This window comes from Homarus americanus, unplaced genomic scaffold (genome assembly GCF_018991925.1).
Source record: "Homarus americanus isolate GMGI-L3 unplaced genomic scaffold, GMGI_Hamer_2.0 scaffold38662, whole genome shotgun sequence".
Lineage (NCBI taxonomy): Eukaryota > Metazoa > Arthropoda > Malacostraca > Decapoda > Nephropidae > Homarus > Homarus americanus.
In genome coordinates this window covers 1-23,314 of record NW_024713148.1, presented here as the reverse complement: position 1 = coordinate 23,314, position 23,314 = coordinate 1, and the positions used below count along the sequence as shown (strand labels likewise).

The 23,314-nt window shown below is 40.3% G+C and overlaps 1 long non-coding RNA gene across 1 annotated transcript; it reads right to left on the bottom strand.

The window, feature by feature from the left end:
* Positions 1 to 10,035: 10,035 nt before the first annotated feature.
* LOC121871434 lies at positions 10,036 to 21,996 on the bottom strand. Its single transcript, XR_006089874.1, has 4 exons — positions 21,404 to 21,996; positions 20,831 to 20,938; positions 12,034 to 12,149; positions 10,036 to 10,096 (listed from the first exon to the last, which is right to left on the bottom strand). It is a non-coding gene; the product is annotated as an uncharacterized LOC121871434 (long non-coding RNA).
* Positions 21,997 to 23,314: the final 1,318 nt, after the last annotated feature.

Sequence of the window (23,314 nt, the reverse complement as noted above, 5' to 3'; positions counted from 1 at the left end):
AGAATATTCGGTAAATGACTGCGTTAATTCTTGAAACTACCCACATTGGTAAATTTACGACATAAATGATGAACGGAAGTCACGTCACGGATTCGGAGTTTGGTCCTTAACGATCGCCATAAATGTACATTACCGGGTATAATGGTAGCCTCCCTTTTTCCAGAAAAAAGTATATAAATTAAAGAAAATACTTGCAGCATATTTAATATATTACAGTATATTATAAATAAATAAATCAACAAATAAATTCAAATTCCCTTATCATCCTGTGTTATAAACTCGAGTCCCCGAGCGAGTACACAAAAAGAAAACGGACGACCGACACATCCTCGAGTGGATAGAGAACGGACATCTCTACTGGGGACTCGAACGTTTCTCGTGTTTTGTGGGCGCTGTAGCATAAGATGAATATGTAAATTGTAAAAATTTAAATAAAAGAGAAAAACAAAATAAGTAGCGTTTAAAGTGTACTTTACATTGTGGCTTGGCGCAGGGTTATGCAGTGTTTACAGTTCACGTTCGACATCGCAAGTTCAATTGATTTATGTGTTTTGTTTGTGAAGAATTGCACAAATAATTTATGTAATATTTATGTATACAGTATACCTCTACAGTATATGTAAAATAAGAGAAAAACAAAATACATAGCGTTTTAGACCCGCGCGCTCTGTTTACTCCACACTTTGTTTGAAACACGTGTGAAATTTTTAAGTGTCCTCGGTGATTACTGTTTCTCCAATTTTGTGACTATGGAAAAGAAGAATATCTCTGGGAAGCACTCTGGTGATCATAAAAGAAAGGCTATAACACTCGAAGAAAAGCTTGATGTTTCATGACTCCTCAACATCAATCTTCTCCCCCATCAAGTTATATTCAGATTTTTTCAAGGTCAAGTGTAACATTTACTGTATGATTTCAATATTAGATATCAATGTAACATTTATTTAGACTGTACTACGAAATTTTTGTCGATTTGGAGTAATCTGCACCTAACCCTATTTTCTCCATAAGCCCTGTCATTTCTATTACACGAATTTCTATAACACCATGTTTTACAAGAACACAACTATCGCATTATAGCAGAACTACCCGTACTCGAAAGGAAACGTCTCGTATGCATCCGCGTAAACTCGATACGCCTCGTCTCCTCGGGACGTGTACGGCGATGAGGATAATCTTACGTCTGCGTTCAAATGGTGCAATGTGTCTGAGGAGGATCCCTAATTACACTTTTAAGGGAAGTGCATATACCCACGCCACGAACTTTCGGCTTCTGTTCCGAGGGATCGTCCCGTGTACCCGCCTCCGGCGTGCCGCGTTCCTATTATGACCCGCAATGTGCATACAATAACGCCTACTTGCAATACAGTATAAAACATAGGACATAAATACATATACCTCATCCTCCATTACAAGCTACTACATTCTTAACCCTTACACCCAGGTGACGTCCATCTGGTCTCCCCTTTGTGGAGGAAGGGGTGGGGAGAATTCATCTTGTTTCTCGATTTATCCCAATAGGAAGGGAGGGGGAAGTGCCAGCAGCACCCTAACCCTTGGCTTAAACTCCCATTTTTTAATAATACTTTTCATATTGTATCCAACACTTTTAGACCAGATATGACACCTTCAATTCTATATCTCTATGCTAAATTAAGTACTCTCATTATAACACTTGTAATGTCCGTCCCTCTACGCATTTTCGATGGCACCCGAGTCTCGTCGTCGGTCGCATTTTCATTTCTCCCTCGTTATCTTTACGTTCTACTACTCTTTTACTCGTAAATTCCCGTCTTATTTCCTCTCGGTAACCGGTCAAAACTTCCTTCGATATTTCGTCGACGACGCGCCGCTTAATAAATTCTCGTCTCCCTTAAAAACCTTCCACTTACTCTACGCAATTCCTACGGAGACGCCGAGGCACGCCACATACGCATTCCTATTCTTCAGAGAACCATTAAGTAAATACCGTACACTGCGATATAAACATTACAATACGGCGTCGTCCGACATTCTCACCCGCGGTTCGAGCGGCGTCCTCGGCCGGGGTCCGTCGAGTCGCCGGTCCGCACAAAAATGACGTTTCTGACTCCCGTCGGGTGACTGCAAATGAAAAATTAAGGTTAAAAAATATACATAGTCAATTAGGCATGCAAATTATACATGAACCCTTGACAACTAACCCAAATATCTGAGTACATTCTCTAAAGACCTGGATACATTTGCCAAACATACACTTTCCATTGGAAAATCTTACATACTTAGGCAGCAACCAAACGGGTAGATACCACCTCCGCGGACAATATTGGAAGCGTAATGTGTCGTCCGTGGTAGATCTTCCTGCTACGTGGCATCCCTAAAATTGTGACCGAGTCCCAGGTCGCTCGTCTGACTTTCTGCCTCGTTAACACGCGATTGCAGGGTCTCGATTGTTTCTCTTACTATTGACAACACAACATAAATATATTGTTCCTCACTTTTGATTTTTTTTTCCATTTTGTATTTCTTTAAGGTTCTTCAGTATTATTGTTACATATAAACTAGGTTACCCCATATTTATGTCAATATGTTTTATTTTACTTGTGGAATAATGCGCCACTTTGAATGCGCACGCGTGTTTTGGTTTCGTTTTTACGGACGGTCCAGAAAATATACCGGAGAGAGCGTCGTCGTTTATCGTAAATCCTCTTTAAAATGAACCCCGCTATTATTACATTTACGATGTGGGTCGTTGACCCGTGCCGGGTGGGCTAATTCCATAAAAATATTAATCTGCGGTATTCATTTCTTCGCCGCTTTTCGGCGGTTAAATAGCGCCTGAATTCTACTCCGGATGCACGTCAAATACCCGACGACGACCCTTCCGGGAACGTCGTAGCGTCGACCTCCGGCGCGCCCCGCGACGAGAAGACCGCTCCGGAATTTCGACGAGACGTTACGTCGAACGGCGTTCCGGACTATACCCTCGACGATGACTTCGAGTGGCCTCGGACCAAACCCCACGCCTCCCGAGACACGGTCGAGTGAGGCTTCGGTCTCCGTGCTCGCCGATCGCCGCAATATAATACCAATTAAAACACTGCACTGTATGGCAAGTCTACCCTACAATGAATCCCCAAATCTGCTGTACCAAACATTCACTTGCCTAAAACGGTTAGCACACACACATCCACCCAGGCAAAAGAGGGGACTTCAATCGACTACTCTTGTTACCGACGACGAAATGTACGGCGGAGGAGCCGCGCGCTCGGTCCGTGGGCGTCAAACCCGAGCGTTCCTTTAATCGCGGGCTGTGGTTCCGCCGGAAGATGCCGTTCCTTAATTTCTGCAACGTGAAAGCCCGTCCTCCCAATTTCTCGCACGGCAACCGCCGGACGCGACCGCCTGCCGATGCCCTCTGGGTCCCACGCCACCCAAACAAACCCACCTAACTTTAGTAAATGGAAACGTACGTGCCCGAGAGTGGCGTACGAGTATTCTACGCGTGTCGCCGCATTATTCTCCCGCCGAATGCATTCGCCGCTGCGCATTTCGATGCGTTTTCCATTGAAGGACTAGGGTGTGGTTAGCAAATTATTTGTTCCTCTAATTGACATATATACAACTTATAAACCCTTCTTCACACTCACAATTTATAATTATAGTCACATATTTTATAGCAAACTCCAATAAACTTATCTAATATTTATCCCATTAATATCAACACTAATAACTGGTCACTTCGACTAAGTGTGTGTAGTGTAATTGTAATCACACAAAATGGTACATTATTAATAAGGTGACCATCATATACTATAAAACTTATTAAATAAAACACAAAAAAGGAACGACAGGTGCTAGGAGAGAAAGGTGGTATGTGGAGGGAAGGGATAGAGGGGTGGAAGGGAAGGATAATAGATAAGGAAAGGAAGAATGGTACGTGAAGAAAGGGAGGGGGGACAGATGGTGGGATAGAGGGGTGGAAGGGAAAGATAATAGATGAGGAAAGGAAGAGTGGTAAGTGGAGGGAGGGATACATTTAGCTGGAGGTAAAGGGGTGGTATAGTCGTCAAACTATCCGTTAATCTTTAACGTCGTGTACTCGGAGCTTCCGTCTTCTCGAGTGCCGGAGCGGGTCGCCGCAGTTGTTTTGGGGGTCGACCGCCGGGCAAGTTTTAGCATTCTTACTCAATGAAATACTGTACATTACAAATACACGTATAATATGACCTTAAGCTAAAATAACCGTTGACTGAGCTTTAGTTATCCTTAAAATAGCATCCATAAAAATAGAAAAACACGTAGGTTATTCTCGACGATCGTCTCGCGTCGGAGAGCGGCACTCGCCGACCCGTCTCCGGAGCGACGATCTACGGTCGTTCTTCGTGTCCTTCTCCCGGATCGCGCTTCCGCTGCCCGAGGCGACTTCTTCTGTGGGTTAAGTTTGTGATGTGAATGCTGCCTGCATTTAATAATTATACTGCACTACATCTATACAACCATTGCATAGGGTATTATAAATCAATCGTAATGCCCTCGTAAAATATCGTGTTGATCATTTTTAATTTGTGTCGTGTACCGGTAAGCAGAGTGTCGAGTGGCCGGAGGTGTGTCCCTGGCCGACGGCGAGACGATACCCTACGTGATGGAACTAATCTACGATCGTAACTAGTCTATTGCTAGAAAATGCAATATACTGCACGCGAGACTACGTAAACGAGTACTTCTCGCAAACGACGACGGACCGTACGACTGCGCAATACGGGCCGAATCTCGAGCGGGCCCGCATCCGCGGACGGACCGCCCTCGGCGTGCCCGTCGACGGACACGCGCGCGACAAAAATCGCCACGACTATTTACTAAACGAAGAAACGGGACGTCGACGACCCGACGGCATTGTCGAATATTACGTCGTCGACGCGTTTACGTAAAATTGTTACCGGTCCCGCGTACGCGTCGGTGACGCGAGGCGCATTCCTAGAGAGCTAATAGCTTTAAACCAAATTTGGACTCAATTAAAGTGGTTTCAATGGAACAATTTACTTTGGTACTCGAGACTAACACAAAATACTAAAAAGACCCAATATACCCAAATGCACCTCGGCCCATCTCCTACAAAACATCGTTTTTGTAGTATCGCGTTAAAACGGACGCTCGTAAATCGACGCGGCTAAAATTACGAGACGCGAAATGGCCCGTTTACTCGTGATCGGATTCGCGGCAAGATGGGGAGGAGGGTTATCGGTTTGACAGTTGATGCCAAGGTCTAGAGCTTATTTATTTATCTGTCCTTAACAGTGACTTTCAGGTTTTCTCTTATGAAATATCACTAAACTGACTTGGAAGAATATAATTAACATTGCTGGAATTCTTATAAAATTGTGATTACTTTGAATATAAACATGCTATAGTTCACATACAAATTTTAGTTGTAACTAATTTTATTACAAAGGGCTACAAATTTTTTTCTCTTGTGCAAAATATACAACGTTTATGTTAAAATTATTAGCCGTCTTGTAACGATTTTAGCAATGCAAATTAAATTCTAACTTTTATCATAATGATATTATGAATCAAAACCCAGGTCTTAATATTTTTCGGCGAAAATAATAATTGAATATAATTAACATTCTTGGGATTCTTGTAACATACTGATTAATTTGTATATAAACATGCTATAATTTCCACTAGACATAACAATTTTAGTACCCAAATCAAATTAGTACAACAAAACTCCAGCTTTGCACTAAGGTCAATTATTTCTTTTAGTATGCTGTGTGCATGAAAATAAATGAAGAAATTGATGTAAATCTACCCAAAAATACAGTTCAAAAACTTTATATTATAAAATGTACTACAGTACTGTACACTAACGTACAACAATTTTTATCTCTCGAGCAAAATATATGACGTTAACATTCAAATTATTGGCTGTCTTGCAAGGATTCCAGCAATGCAAATTATAATCTCCTAACTTTAGTCTGAAATATTATGTAAGATAAAAACTGTAAGCCTAAAACCCTGGCTCAACAGATGGGGGAGAGAGTTAAGAGGAGATGTTTGACAGTTTGAGCCGAAGGTCTCTGTGAGTTTATTTAACAGTCCTACTAAGCTTCTCTCATTTTAAAATGCCAGTGAAATGACCTGGTACAATATAATTAACATTGCTGGGATTCTTGTAACATACTGATTAATTTGAATATAAACATGCTGTAATTTGCACCGGACATAACAATTTTTGTACCGTAATCAAATTAGTACAACAATGCTCCGGCTTTGCACCGAGGTCGTTTATTTCTTTTACGTTTCTTTTATTGTGGTGTCTGCATGTAAATGGATGAAAATAAATGAAGAAATTGATATAAATCTACCCAAAAATACAGTTGAAAAACTTTATATTATAAAATGTACTACAATTTTTATATCTTCAACAAAATACAGTATATATATAATGTTTATATTCAAATTATTGGCTGTCTTGCAAGGATTCCAGCTATGCAAATTGTAATCCCCTAACTTTAGTCTGAGATATTATATAAAATAAACACCTTAAAGCATAAAGTTATCACCAATGTTTTGTCTGGGAACACAAGGAGGGAGGTAGCCAGCGAGCAGGGGGGGGGGAAGTGAGGTGACAATGTCTTTATTTATTTGAGATAAGATTTGACAGTTGGCGCTGAAGGCCCGAGTGTTTATTTATCATTACTTAAGAGTGACTAAGCTCTTCTCATAATTTGCCACCCAAACGACCTGGGTGAATATAACTTGTAAGATAGTATTTGAATATCTGTGTAAACAATCTATATTTGCCATAGACATAACAATTTAAGTACCGTAATCGTTTAGTACACGTACAGTAAGGGTTTGCACTCGGGTCCATTGTTAACCGAGGGACCGCTGTAATTGCAGTATACTTATACTGTACAATATTGACTAAATTCACTAGATAACGTACATCACTAATGGTCGGTAAAACTTGTCAAGTCTCTCGGTATGAGTGGCACGTGTTAGTGCTCGAGTCTCCCGTCGTGGAAGTCCGTTTTCTCTCCCTTCGGGATGCCCGAGTCCATTTTCTCTTAATCTTAGAGTGCAGTGCACCAGAGACTTCGTTATTCCTCAGTAATGACACAGAATTTCAAATTGCAACTAGGGTTGCAATTGTTGAGGCAACTAGATATGTCCGATTACAGCAAATGTGTTATTGTCAATTTGTAGGTGAAAGATTTTATCCTCAATAGATGTAGGTTAACATTACACCTGGAGGAAAATGCTTACTAAAGCCTAAGGAATGATATTCCTTTAACACATAACATCTAGCCAGTACGGGAAGGATCGTCGTGTCTCCATCAGGGGGGTCTTGGAGTGGTGGTCCAGCAGGCATCACGGAAGTGTTTTTTCGAGGGGGGGCACGGACGTACGGTCGGCCTTTCACATACGCGGGTTTAGCATTCACGGATTCGCAAATACGCGGATTGCCCCGCCAGAGGAATATTCTGTACATTGAAGTAATTGAAGTACAGTCGGCCCTTAACATTCGCGGGGGTTAGGTAACAGAGATACCCGTGAATGTTAAAAATCCGTGTACTATTGCTACCCCCCCCCAAAAAACAATCCCTGGCCCCCCCATGTCCTTATTTACCGTATATACCTGTGTGTAGTTCGAGTTTTTAAGACAAAATTATTTGGCAAAAATTGGGGGTCGACCTCTTAACGGGTAATAGTTTCGTTAGGTTGAAAAATATTTACCAGTAACTACCAGAAAACAATGGAAACGATGCACCAACACACCACCAGCTGTGAGTGTCGGTACAGTTGCCAGGGCAGATCTCTTGCGAGCCCAAAGTAGCCAAATCCATGGTATGGTAGCACAGGACGATGTAAAACAAAGTATTCATTCATTAAAGTTAACTCGTAGATACTGGACATAAATTTTTGTTCATTACATTTCAAGCATCAATCTTTGTTAATTAAATTTGAAACAAGAAAAAACTACGATACTGGATTTTCATTAAAATATTACATCACAAGTATATTTTACCTTAACCGTGACTGAATGAATATATTCGCGGAAATAAATATGGAAATGTAATATTTTTGCTGGAATGACGTACATATTATAGTGGGAAGTGGGATAAAATCATGACGAAACACTTTCGCTTTCTTTCGTTGTTCAAAATATTTTACCGTAATCGCTTTTCGAATGGTTTTCAGTTAAAAAACTGTTGCATCACAAGTGAATTAGGATAGAATATTATTGTAATACAACAGTTTTTTAACTGAAAACCATTCGAAAAGCGATTACGGTAAAATATTTTGAACAACGAAAGAAAGCGAAAGTCTTTCCTCGTGATTTTATCCCACTTCCCACTATAATATGTACGTCATTCCAGCAAAAATATTACATTTCCATATTTATTTCCGAGAATATATTCATTCAGTCACAGTTAAGGTAAAATATACTTGTGATGTAATATTTTAATGAAAATCCAGTATCGTAGTTTTCTCTTGTTTCAAATTTAATTAACAAAGATTGATGTTTCAAATGTAATGAACAAACATTTATGTCCAGTATCTATAAATTAACTTTAATAAATGAATACTTTGTTTTACATCGTCCTGTGCTACCATACCATGGATTTGGCTACTTTGGGCTCGCAACAGATCTGCCCTGGCAACTGTACCGACACTCACAGCGGGTGGTGTGTTGGTGCATCGTTTCCATTGTTTACTGGTAAATATTTTTCAACCTAACGAAACTATTACCCGTTTAGAGGTCGACCCCCAATTTTTGCCAAATAATTTGGTCTTAAAAACTCAAACTACACACAGGTATATACGGTAAATAAGGACATGGGGGGCCAGGGATTTTTTAGGGGGGGGGGGGTAGCAATAGTACACGGATTTTTAACATTCACGGGTATCTCTGTTACCTAACCCCAGCGAATGTTAAGGGCCGACTGTATATGCTATCGGATGTTAACCGGCGCACGACTGTATGTGTTTTTGAAAGATGCAAATCCTCCGAGGATTCGCATCGCACGTAGCGCGAATTTGGATTGCGTGTCGTAAACGGACGCCGAGCCGGTCATTACCGGGATCGTACGTCAAATGAACCGAGGAATTATCGGAAAGACACAACGGGGAGAGAGGCGCTATTATTAGCCTTCGCGACGAGGGTACGCGCAACGCTCGAATAACTCGGCACAATGGGGCGAGCGAACCCTCGGGCATCGCGATGGGTTACCCGCCGCTAAACGACGGGCGACGCGCCGATTAAAATCTTATTTTGACGTTAAACCGACGCCATTTACGTATCGATAATATTTGGCAGATCCCATTTAGACCAATATATTGTATATTGCTGTACCTGTTCACTCTAATATCAACTACTATTTGCTCCGTCCCTCCTCAAAAATCAGACGTGTCGTCGACGACTACATTGTGCATCTCGGTACGAATAAAACCGTCACTACGACGCGGTGGCGAAACGTATGCCCCGAGGTCCGTCTCGGTCTAGCTCGTGACGTTCCAAAACTCTTCCGTTTAATGTATATTCCGATATTTTTGTAATCCTCGGTTGGGGCCTCGCTTCTAACCGGCACGATACATACATTAATATAGCTCAATGAATTTCTTGTTATAGTAAAGCATATACCGTACGGTCGTATGTCACACGAGGACGACTCCCTCGCTACCCGCCGTCTACGGCTATTGCTCATATAGTGACCGGATGTACCTGTACCAACTTATGCTGATGCACTGGGGATCACAGCAAAGTATTTCATCTAGAGTTTCAAATTTTACCGCTAGAAAATTCAATCGATACTTTTTGGGGGACCGTACATAATTTGGGGGGAACTGTTTTCGTTGTAGAAAAGTATCTTGGCTTTTATAATGTGAGTCTATAGGAATAGTGATTCGATTTACCATAGGTTTTTATAAGACACAGTACTCTTATCAAACTGGGGAATGCCTGTAGAACTTTCCTAACATTCAAAGTACCACAACAATATTAAATACAATACCACAGACTACTTGAGGTCCAGTAAACTTTATGTCCAGCCAACTTCATTCTAGTTCACATCAGGTCCACTGTAGGCAGTGTTGGAGAAAGTGCCTGAAAATATTACTTAAGATAAAGTACTGCACTGTTGATATGTAAAAATTTAAACTATGTCCTGTAGTCTTCTTCAAAACTATGCAAATAAAAGTTTACTCAACTCAACTGATTCATATAAGTAGAAAAAAGTATTTAGAGTACCACAGCATTTATAGAGTATCATAATTAATAAACAATGACATTATGTTTTGAAAACGAAAGTTAAAGTTATTAATATACTGTACTGTACTTTAAAGAACCACGAAATAAACACACATTCAAAATTGGGTATGGGATGAAAAACGTGAATCTGGGCCATATTTTGGAAGTGTCGCGTACCGCCGACGCCAATGGGACGCGACCTTACGCACAAACATTTACATAAATGCCCACTTTTATAGGATTACTGTACAAGTGTACTGAAATACAAGTACAGGTTGTACCTCTCCGGTCCGGCAACCACGGGACCCGACCGGTGCCGGACGCCGGAAATTTCCCGACCGTGGAAATTCGCCCTCTTCCTGGACAGATAGTGACTTCTGTTTACACTTGGAAGCACTAGCACCACTTTCTCTGCTTCGTGGTCTCTTTGAAGACATATTGAAGGGTTAAATGTCGTACAGTACCTTCTCAAATTTCGCGAGTTTTTAATTCGACGTTTTCTATTTGAACGCACAAAAAAAGCCGACACATTTAAAACTTTTGACGGCGGAAACTCAAATTTCGACGGGTTTGAATGGCCCGCCGACGTTCGGACGACGTGCACGATCGTGTAAACGGCGTTATTTCTCTTATGTACGAAAGATTCGTTATTATTTATTACTGAAAGTCTTTTGGATTGAATTAATGTTAGTGTGTGCAAAATGAGCAATACAATTCATTAATAATACGCTCAATATTAAAACGCGAGGAAATGAGACGGCACCGTTTTCGTCGATTACAAAAACGGTGACCGACTGGTTCTACGTATAAAACTGAAGAAAATAAGACCCCGGTTGTAGCTGTAGAAAAATTAATATGGTTCTTTTAAGTAATGTTAATACATGGAACAATAGAAGTAGCTAACGATAATGGTAAAGAAAAACAGAGATCGCGTATGCGAGTGCGCACGCGTGAAAACGTATCGTCATTACTTTACGTAAGAATGTGAAAGCAACACTTATTTACTGTTCATATATATTTTAATTAATGTTTCTGAATTTGTTTTTATTGAATTAATGTTTGTGTGTGCAAAATTAACAATACAATTTATTACTAATACGTGTAATATTAAAACGCGCGACGAGACGAGACGGCTGCCGGCATTGTTTTTGTTAAAGCTTACAAAACCGGTGACAGATTGGTTCTACATATAAAACTGAAGAAAATAAGACCCTGATTGTAGCTGTAGTAAAATTAATGTAAAAAAATTAATATGCTTGTTTGAAGTAATGTTATTTAATGTTAATAAATGGAACAATATAAGTAGCTAACCATCAATGGTAAAAAAAAAAGTGAAACTGAGCGTATGTAAGTGCGCACACGTGAAAACATGTCGTCGTTACTCTACTTAAGAATATGAAAGCAACACTTATTTACTGCTAGAATATATATTGAAGGGTTAAATGTTATGCTCTGTATAGACAAGCACAGAGAGAGAGCTGCCGGATGTAAACAAACCTTAATTTCCCCCGGCTTTGTCGTTGTTGTTTTTTTACGGGGATTAGCCCACCCGGGCATAGGTCACTGACCCACATTGGGGCCTGAGGGGCAAAAATTTAATACTCCTGTAATAATAATAATAATAATAATAATAATCAAGATTAAAAAAAAAAAAAAGCTGCCTATCTACCTATTGGACAAACTAAAATCGTTCCGGATCACAGAATGCCGGACTAGAGAGGTACAACCTGTACTCTAATACACTCGGCTCGTACGCCCAATGACACGACGTGAAGTGACGACGTCGGTATTACCTCCCAGCGGCGTTTCTCCGTTTGCCGTTAACGGCGTCGTGTGCGAGACCGGACGGGTCTGTACGGTCGAGTCTCGACTTGTCGTACCGAGATGTGTTGTTGGTCCTTGAAGCTTCCTGGAAATGTGACCAATAGCTATATAATACACAACACTGTAAAACTATTATATTATAGGCAGGGATTATTTGACCGGTACTCGGCACAATAACCGCCGCTTATTTGACAGAGATCTAAAATAAAACTAAATCCTTTTGTCAACAGAAATTATACAATTAAATAATACCATAATGTAATGACTTGTTTAATGCCCCCAACCATCCCGACTACAATCCTATACGATCCCCGCAGGTCCCGGTCAAATGGCCGACGGTTATTTGGCCCAGAATCGTGGTCAAATAACATCTTCGTACACTTATAATAAAGGCACTTGTTTGTTTAGTACCACGTGGAGAAACTGATTACTCAAATAGGTTAGGTTAGGTTGAAATAATCTTGTTCCAATGGTTTTTGATGTATTTTCAACTTTTATGACCTTCGGAAAATAGCTGCACGGCCAAAACGATAGTTTTACAAGTTTTTATTTGGATTTTTTCTAATAAATAAATATGATCTTAATTTCCTTACACTAACAAAAACAATGAATCTTCCAAAGTGAGTTAGACTTTCAACATGAAGGGTTAAAAAAACAACATTGAAAACCCTACCTAACCTAATCTAAACTACCTAACTTCTTGCGATGGACCAACAAAAACCGAATCGGCATACCCGGTTTCGTACGCGTCCAATAGTGTTTACATTTCGTGGACGCGACCGACGTAGAACGAAACTGCGACGATCTCGACGGATTCTTATCGTGCTGCCGGGAGAGAGGCACAATTTTGCGGGATTTATTATTTAAATCTCTCTGCTGTGACCAATCAGAGGACAGTGCAAATTTATTATGATATTTACACAGGAGCAAAAACTTTTTTCTAGATATATTTAAGCCTCCTTCGTGACCTAAACGTTGAAGACGAGAACCGACTCACAGACAAAACATTAAAACACAAAAACAAAACATTAAAGAAATAACTTTTTCTGTTATCATTAGTTAAATACAGCTACTCCTCGACTTACGACCTACTCGACATACGACGGAGCGGCCATTTTTTTGGTCCGGTAAACACAGCTGTGAGCGCTAGCTCCCAAATTTGGGATGTTTTCGAGCTTATTACATTAACTGAAGGATATATAGACTTACCTACTTGTGTATAAGGACCCGAGGATAAGATAAGTATCGTCAAGCAACTTTAGTGTTGGGAACTTACTGTTTACCTTACAAAAATAACTGCTCGGGGTCCCATCACTCCTGGCTGGGTGTTGTGGGATGTCAACATTGCCCCACGGAAAGTGAATTTTCGCTTAAGAACTCTACATGGAAGAGTAAAGAAAAGATAGTATTGGACGAAGTTCTTGAAGACCTTGAGTTGAGTAGTGATGAGTCTAATACGAGTGATGAAGCACAAGGGAAGTTCGAAAGTGAGAAAATACAGCTACAACAAGAGGTAGTGAATAAGAAAGAAAATTCTAAAACAATGAGGGAGACAAGCTGGCATGAGGACAGTGAAAGCAAAGAAGTGAGAGAGGAGAAGAGACAAAATCATCTAGGACAAAAAACGTGTGTGGGTGGTAATAATAATGGAAATAACAGAAAGGAGATAGTGGAGAATGGATCAAGAACAGAGCAAAGTATGGAATTTGAAGGAAGCAGACAAGAACACACACAAGGTGAAGTTGGTCGTGTCAGGAAGAGATTAATTTTTCCAGTCATGCCCGATGACCTTCCTTGAAAAATTAAAATGGGCAGTACAACTAGGACGGGAGCATCGCAGCTTTGAGCCTCTTTTGAAAGAAGGCACACACAAGCCTTATCTTACAGGCTGTGGAAATGTTGACAACTGTTGGGTACAAGGGATTACTGATGGTTTTGCCAGAGGAGAGCGACATACTACTTACAAAGGTTATAATCTTCAGGTACCCTGTAATACTAGACCCAGAATACTTATTGGATGACGAAAGATTTGTTTGGGTCAAGAGGCATTTAATAAGGGGCGAAGAGAGAAGCCAGGTTATTGCTCTAATGAGAGGAAAGGTTCCAGAGAAAGTGTTCATCACAGGAGCAGGGTATAGGAAGGTGGCACTATATGTGGGGGGACCAATAATGTGTCTCAAGTGTTGCAGATGGGGACATAAGGCCTGGAGCTGTCAACTGGACCCACGTTGTAGATTCTGTGGGAAGAGGCACGAATCTAGCAACTGTAAGGACAAGATCAAAGCAGGAGAGAAAGTGAAGCCTTGTTGTTGTAAGTGTGGTAAAACTCTCAATGCTAGTTCAATTGCATGCGAGATGAGGCCACGTATGAGAAGTGACCAACAAAGGAATTATTCAGAGAACACCGAGGAAGTACGCTGTGGTCTGACAGTGACAAGACAGCAGGAGAACACACAGACAGTGATTCCTGAGAATGCCTGGCATGAAGATTCAAGAAGGATAAGGACTGCGCTTGCGGCCGGAAGCGTTGTTGATGCCAGAAACAAAGAGAGTAATAAACAAGTAGCAAGTGAGAGTAGTGGTGCAGCCCTCCAGGTTAGTGATAAAACTGTGCAAGAAATTCTGGGAGAAGAGGTGCTTAAGATGTTTCAGCTTTTGCAAAAGTTAGGTCAGAAAATAGAAGTGATAGAGAAAAGACTTGATACAGTGATAAATAAAGAAAGGGAAAACAAAGCTGTGAATAATGTAGAATTAAAAGGGAAAGAGGAAAGTGAAGAGCTCAAGCCTTTGAAAAATTCAGTGCTTAAAATAAGTATTACAGGGAAGGAGAGGAAAATAAAGGATTGTGTAGCGCAGGGAGCAACAACTGAAAGTTTTAAAAAGGTGTTGGTAAAGTGTAAAGATGCTGATAAAGAAAAACTTTTGAGGAAATGGGAATCTGTGCAGGAGGATTGGGCCTTCTTAAAGAATCTGATTGGAAAGGATATAAAATGTGTAAATATTAATCCTGGATCTAGCTAGCCTTAAGACGTCTTTAAGGTGGCGAGATGAGAATCCCAGGGCGAGATTCCTTGGCAGACGCCACGGCCCACCGCCACAGTCAACTTTTCCTGGGCCAGGCGCTCCGAGCTAGCGAGCGAGCCTGTAAACAACTCTGGCCTACTGACTCCGTCATATGATCATGGTCTACCCACTGTTCTTGGTTATATGTATGGAGCCGTATTAATATCCATGCTTAGGGATGACTAGCAGAAATATAGTCATCCCAGGTTAAGTATTGAACCACTGAATGAGAGTTCAAGGTACCAGGTTGTTCCTTGCAAACTAACAGGAGGTATTGTATGTTACTATAATTGTGGAGTTAGTCCAATGTGTTATGTATTCATCTGTAGTACCCATGAAAGAATAACCTGAGAGTATGAGGTTCTAACCACGAATTGAGAAGGTAATTTGTTCCTTGTTAAAGTAAGACCTGCGGGTCCAGGGTTATTGACAGTGTGTAAGCATTGCTAAATCTTACTTGTCACAGAAATACTACAACAGTATCCAATAAAGTAATGAATATTTGGAGGTGTTTAATGAGGTAATAAGTTCTTGAAGTGTTTGATGACTTAATAAGTTAATTTCGGTTCTGTTTAGCCTGAGTGAATCTAAGATGCATCTTCTCCACTCACTGTATTAATAAATATTGAGTTAGTAATCTGAGTATCACCACTCTACTCCTTCTAAACATTGGTTCCCAGAAAATAATACTTACTCACGTGCCTATACATCTACCACACTACCCAAAACCCTTCCATGAGTTCTGTTATATAATGAAAAGTCTGGGTGGTGGCAGCTACCCCTTGTAAGTATAAAAAGTGTTATACAAAGAATCACATGGTTCCCCAGACTAACCCATGTATAAGAAAGACATAAAACAAAGTATACTTCAGAAAGGTAAGAACATTGAAACTGAAAATACAATCTATATGAAAGGAAATGAAAAGAAAGAACCTTGACTTGGAAAACATAAGTGGAGAAGCATAAGAGTTACTTACATAAGAACATATAAGAATATAAGGTATATAGAGGTAAAGAACATATAAGAATAAATATATATGTAAAGAATGGAAGGAGAATAAGTATATTAAACAGGGTACTCATTGGAGGAATGCTACATAGAACAAATAAGTATATGAGTAAATAGAATACTAACAGAAAACAGTAGCTGGATGGTAAATTATTGAAAAGAGAAAACGCGGCCCGTTACAGGGACAGGAAAGGCGACCTGCTTAAACTGTCTGGATATAAGGGATTTCATCTCTATTCGGGTAAAGGTATAAGAGGGGTCTCAACATACATTAAGAATTCCATACCAGCAGAACTAGTTGGAAACCCGAGTAGAGTACAAGGAATAGAAAGTGTCTGTATAAAGTTATATTTGAAGGAAGGAGAACTGAACATAGCAAATTTGTATATTTCTGGATGCTGTTTTGACCTCAACTTCTTACCAGATTGCATGTTTTTGGACTCAACTTTGGCTGTAAGAGATTTTAATGCTCGACATCCAAGACTCGAAACAATGGGGAGAATTAATAGAAATGGTATAAAATTTTGGCAATTTTTACAAGATCACCCAGATTCTTACTTGTTAGGAAATAAGGAAGTGACTCATATTAAAGGAGGAAGGTTAGACTATGCTTGCATGATAAGCAGTCAGGGAGTCCAGGGAGAATGTGAGATAATAAGGGAGCTAGTCAGTGACCATTTTGTTGTGTATGTTCAATTACCATTAGGGAAGAGACAGGTGAGATATAGGAGGAAGAAATTGAAACTAAACAAGGATGACACAGAAGTGTTTACCCAAAATATAGAGAAATGGTACAGAAATTATACACCAGTCTGTATGGATAGCTTTTATAATGACTTAGTTGGGGAGATAGAAATATATTTGACTAAGTCAACACAGAAAAAAATAAATGATAAGAGACATGGGGCTAGGAAACACTGCTATACCAATGACAAAATGTTGAAGGGATGGACACAAATGTTAAGGGCAGCACATAAAGATTGGGTAAAGAATGGTAGAAGAGAAGAAGATAGGGAAATCTTCATGGATATAGCCAAAATATGTGGGCAGGCTAGGAAGGAGGCAAGGGAGAAATATTGGCAAGATTTTGCACAGCACATTGGGGAGAGTAAAAATCTCAAAGAAATATGGCAGGATATTAACAAAATTAGAGGAAAAAGGAGTAATTTTATTAGCCATCCTCATCCAGAGGAAGAAGCTAATAAACTGGTTGACAAATGGGCTAAAGCTGCTAGTGTTGCCTCCCTGCCTAACAGGACAATAGAAGCATTAGATGAGTGGCAAAATGAAAGAAAAAGATTTATTTCATCAGCTCTAAATATTTGTGATGTAACATGTGTAGATATTACTCAAGATGCTGTTAAAAAAGGAAAATCTACAGCACCAGGCGAAGATGGTGTGACATATGAAATTTTGAACTGCTTAGTTGGTATGGAAAATAGTCCATTATTAGATTTATTCAACATGAGCTATGCAGAGGGTAGATTACCAACAGAATGGAAGAAAGCGATAGTTATTCCTTTCCCTAAGGCAACTGGTGGATACAGGCCAGTGTCTTTAACATCTTGTTTTTCCAAGATGATGGAGAGAGTATTATTAAATAGGCTTGTATATATTGTGGGGGAAAATCTATCTTGTAATTTATTTGTTTTTTTGGAAGGGAAATGTACTTCAGACTGTGTTATAAAATGTTTATCAAATGATGCAGACAGATGTAGAGTTTTTGTGGATTTACAAGGAGCATTTGATAAAGCTCACAGTGAAGTAGTTATGAATGAACTGGCTGCTCTAGGGGTATCAGGAAAGTTGTTACACTGGATAGGTGACTACTTGCATGGAAGGAGAATCTGTGTATGGTATCAGGGATGTTTGTCTGAGGAAAGAGCACTTGAACTAGGCACTCCCCAAGGGGGAGTATTGAGTCCAATGTTATTTAATGTGTTAATGAACAAGATAGCCTCACACAAATATCCCAAAGGAGTTGTAACCATCATTTATGCAGATGACATCTTATTTCAAGGAAACTCTGTAAAAAATTTGCAGATTGCATTAAATGATTTTAGTGTTCTTTCTCAAAAGATGGGCTTAGTTATGAATGAAGAAAAAACCAAGTGTGAATGTAAAGGAAGAGGAACTGAATCCGTTTTTCTAAATGGAAAAATTGTTGAGAAAGTGTCAAAGTATAAATATTTAGGAATGTATATTGGCTTTACTAGTGAAAGTAAAGAGGCAGAAATATATCATGTCCTCACTCAATGTAGAGCAAGATTACAGCCCTTGAAGGCTCTAGCATGTTGTGGTAAAGGTGCTGGGGTACCCATACTGAGAATGATGTGTATTTCTACCATCAGATCACTTATAGACTATGCAGCACCTGTCCTCTCTTGTACTGGTGAAGGAAGGCTACGGAAGCTTGAGATCATGCAAAATGAAGCAATGAGAATTATTTTAGGGTGTCAAAAGAATGCAATGATTGAGATAATGAAAATGGAACTAGGGTTACAGAGCATTTCACAGAGGGTCAATGAAATTAATACAGTTGCAGCAGTTCGATTAATGAGAGGGAACAGTGGGGGTAAATTTGTACAAGATATAAATGATGGTTTAAAAGATAAAAGGACCTTCTGCAGGCAAGGCAAGAGAGGATACATGAATGGATTAGTAAATATTATTAAAAAATGTAATCTGGCAGACTGGTGTACAGCTGTTCAGAAGAGTTGTAAGAATCCACCCTGGGAAGAACGAGAAGTAGAGTTAGACATAGTGCCTCTCACAATGAAGAAATCATTACATGAACCAGGACAGTTAAGGGCTTTATATGGGAATAAGATTAGTAATTTGCCTAAAATAAACACATTGCATGTTTTTTGTGACGGTTCAGTTATGTCAAGTGGCAGGGCAGGGTGCGGGATCCTTATAAGACAGCACACAGAACAAGGAAATGATGACATCAAAATTGGACTTTGGTTGAGAAGTTTTATTTCATCAACACAAGCTGAGTTATATGCAATGTTAGTAGGATTGGAAAATGTTGTAAAGAGGTATAAAGATGCATATTTTGTTGTTGATAGTAGGGCAGCTTTGGATTCTTTGAACAGTGGGAGTCCAGTCTTTGGACACATTATTGGTTCATGTAGAAAATTAGTAAATACAATACGGAAAAATGGCCATAATGTTCAATTTGTATGGGTCCCTTCACATGTGGGGATTGGTCTTAATGTTGTCAAATTATGTATTTTTGAATGCAGACATTAGTGATTGCGCTGTGTACCGACAACATTTTCATTTGTAATTCCCTTTAAAATGGCCGGCAAGCGTAAGATTGAGAGTTTCGTGGTGCCGAGAAGAAAATGAGACGCCCATCTATGTACAGTATTATTTTCCCATTTTCGACTTGCGACCCGGTCGCCGGTCCCTGACCCCGTCGTAAGTCGGGGACCGACTGTACCGTAATGTGCTGGGTATATACGGTATAGCTCTACTGTATATCATTATCTACAAGAGTTAAGTCGGACTCGCGAACGAGCCTCGGGAGCTCGACTCGTCTGTCGGTCGAAGAGCTCCTATACGGTATTGGCTTATAATCGACGAGTACGGTCACCCCAAAATAATATCTTTAGCCACGGGGTCGACGTGCTTCGAGGCTATTCGACCAATGTTACACGACCCGTTTCAGAACTGTTGCTAACTCTACGTCTACACCTCTGAGCACGAATGAGCATACGTATGTTTTTGAGAGATGCGAATCCTCCGAGGCTTCCGATCGCACGTCAAGCGAATTGAGATTGCGTGTCGTAAATGGACGCCGACGCCGTGCCGGTCATTAATGGGATCTCACGTCAAACGAACCGAGGAATTATCGGAAAGACGCAACGGGGCGAGCGAACCCGCGGTATCGCGATGGATCAGCCGCCACGAAAAGACCGGCGACGCGCCGATTTAAATTCTTATTGTGACGTTAAACCGACACTATTTACGAATCAATAATATTTGGCAGATCCCAATTAGACCAATATACTGTATATTGCTGTAGCTGTTCACTCTAATATCAACTACTATTTCCTTGGTCACCTCTCATAAATCATACGTGTCGTCGACGACTATATTCTGCAGCTCGGTACGAATGAAACCGTCACTACGACACGGTGAAATGTTCGCCTCGAGGTCCGTCTCGGTTGTGATCCGAAACTCTTCCATTTAAAGTATATTTCCATGTTATTGTAATCCTCAGTCAGGGGCTTCTTTACATATGCCTTGCTTCTACCCAGCACGATACATACATTAATATAGCTTAATGGATTTCTTGTTATAGTAAAGCATATACTGTACGGTTGTATGTCACGCGAGGATGACTCCCTCTCTCGCTACCCGCCGTCTATGGCTGTTGCTCATATAGTGACCGGATGTACCTGTACCAATTTATGCTGATGCACTGGAGATCACATCAAAGTCTTTCACCCAGCGTTTCAAATTTTACCGCTAGAAAATCTATCAATACTTTTTGGAGACTACATAATTGGGGGGGGAACCTTTTTCATTGAAGAAAAGTATCTTGGCTTTTATAATGTGAGTCTATAGGAATATTGATTCGATTTACCATAGGTTTTTATAAGACACAGTACTCTTTCAAACTGGGGAATGCCTGTACAACTTTCCTAACATTCAAAGTACCACAACAATATTAAATACAATACCACAGACTACTTGAGGTCCAGTTAGCTTCAGGTCCACTTCACTGCAGGTCCAGCCAACTTCATTCTAGTTCACATCAGGTCCACTTTAGGCAGTGATGGAGAAAGTACCTGAAAATATTACTTAAGATAAAGTACTGCACTGTTGATATGCAAACATTTAAACTATGTACTAAGTACTGTAGTCTTCTTCAAAACTATGCAAATAAAAGTTTCATAAACTGAATTGAAACATACAGGCAGAAAAAGTAGTACAGCATTTGTAAAGAATCATAATTAATAAACAATGACATTATGTTTTGAAAACGAAGCTAAAAGTTATTAATATACTGCACTGTACTTTAAAGAATAACGAAATAAACACACATTCAAAATTTGGTTTGGGATGAAAAACGTGAATCTGGGCCACAATTTTGAGAGGTCCCGTACCACCGACACCAATGGGAAGTGACTTTAGACACAATCATTTACATAAATGTCCACTTTTATAGGATTACTGTACAAGTGCACTTAAATACAAGTCCTCTAATACGCTCGGCTCGTACGCCCGACGCGAAGTGACGACGTCGGTCTTACCTCCCGCGGGTCGGCGGCGGCGGCGTTTCTCCGTTTGCCGTTAACGGCGTCGTGTGCGAGACCGGACGGGTCTGTACGGTCGAGTCTCCACTTGTCGTACCGAGATGTGTTGTTGGTCCTTAAAGCTTCCTGGAAATGTAACAGATACCTATATAATACACAACACTGTAAAACTATTATATTATAGGCAGGGATTATTTGACCAGTACTCGGCACAATAACCGCCGGTTATTTGACAAAGATCTAAAATAAAACTAAATCCTTTTGTCAACAGAAATTATACAATTAAATAATACCATAATGGAATGACTTGTTTAATGCCCCCAACCATCCCGACTACAATCCCACACGATCCCCGCAGGTCCCGGTCAAATAGCCGACGGTCATTTGGCCCAGAATCCGGGTCAAATAACAACTTTGTATTAAAAATAAACATTACTCAATAGTTTAACACCACATGGAGAAACCGATTACTCAAATAGGTTACGTAAAGTTGAAATTATCTTTTTCCAACGGTTTTTATGGATATTTTGAACGATTATGACTTTTGGAAAATAGATGCACGGCCAAAACGATAATTTTACCAGTATTTATTTGGATTTTTTCTAATAAATTTATATGATCTTAATTTCCTTACACTAACAAAAACAATGAATCTTCCAAAAAAAGTTACTTTCAACATGAAGGGTTAAAAAAAAACATTGAAAACCCTACCTAACCTAATCTAATCTAAACTACCTAACTTCTTGCGATGGACGAGCAAAAATTTAATCGGCATACCCGGTTTCGTACAGTCCAATAGCGTCTACATTTCGTGGACGTGACCGACGTAGAACGAAACTGCGACGTTATTGACGGATTCTTTTCGTGCTTCCGGGAGAAACGCACAATTTTGCGGGATTTATTATTTAAATCTCTCTCGCTCGAATTTCACATAATCTGCTGTGACCAAACAGAGGACAGTGCAAATCTATTGTGATATTTACGCAGGAGCTTAAACTTTTTTTTCTAGATATATTTAAGCCTCCTTCGTGACCTAAACGTTGAAGACGAGAACCGACTCACAGACAAAACATTAAAACACAAAAACAAAACATTAAAGAAATAACTTTTTCTGTTATCACTAGTTAAATACAGCTACTCCTCGACTTACGACCTACTCGACGTACGACCGCCTCGGTCGTACCAAAATTTTGTCAAATTACCTATTTTCGAGTCCTGACGTGAGTGATTGCACTGTGTACCGACAAAATTTTTGTTTGTAATTCCCTTTAAAATGGCTGGCAAGCGTAAGAGTGAGAGTTCTCGTGGTGCCGAGAAGAAGAATTGACACCCGTTTTAGATTTTCTATGTACGGTATTATTTTCGACTTGCGACGGTTGCCGGTCCCTAACCCCGTCGTCAGTCGGGGACCGACTGTACCGTAATGTGCTGGGTATATACGGTATAGCTCTACTGTATATCATTATCTACAAGAGTTAAGTCGGACTCGCGAACGAGCCTCGGGAACTCGACTCGTCCGTCTGTCGAGAAGCTCCTGTATTGGCTTATAATCGACGTGTACGGTCACCCAAAAATAATATCTTTAGCCACGGGGTCGACGTGATTCGAGGCTATTCGACCAATGTTACACGACCCGTTTCAGAACTGTTGCTAACTCTACGTCTACACCTCTGAGCATACGTATGTTTTTGAGAGATGCGAATCCTCCGAGGCTTCCGATCGCACGTCAAGCGAATTGAGATTGCGTGTCGTAAATGGACGCCGACGCCGTGCCGGTCATTAATGGGATCTTACGTCAAACGAACCGAGGAATTATCGGAAAGACGCAACGGGGCGAGCGAACCCGCTGTATCGCGATGGGTCAGCCGCCACGAAACGACCGGCGACGCCCCAATTTTCTTATTGTGA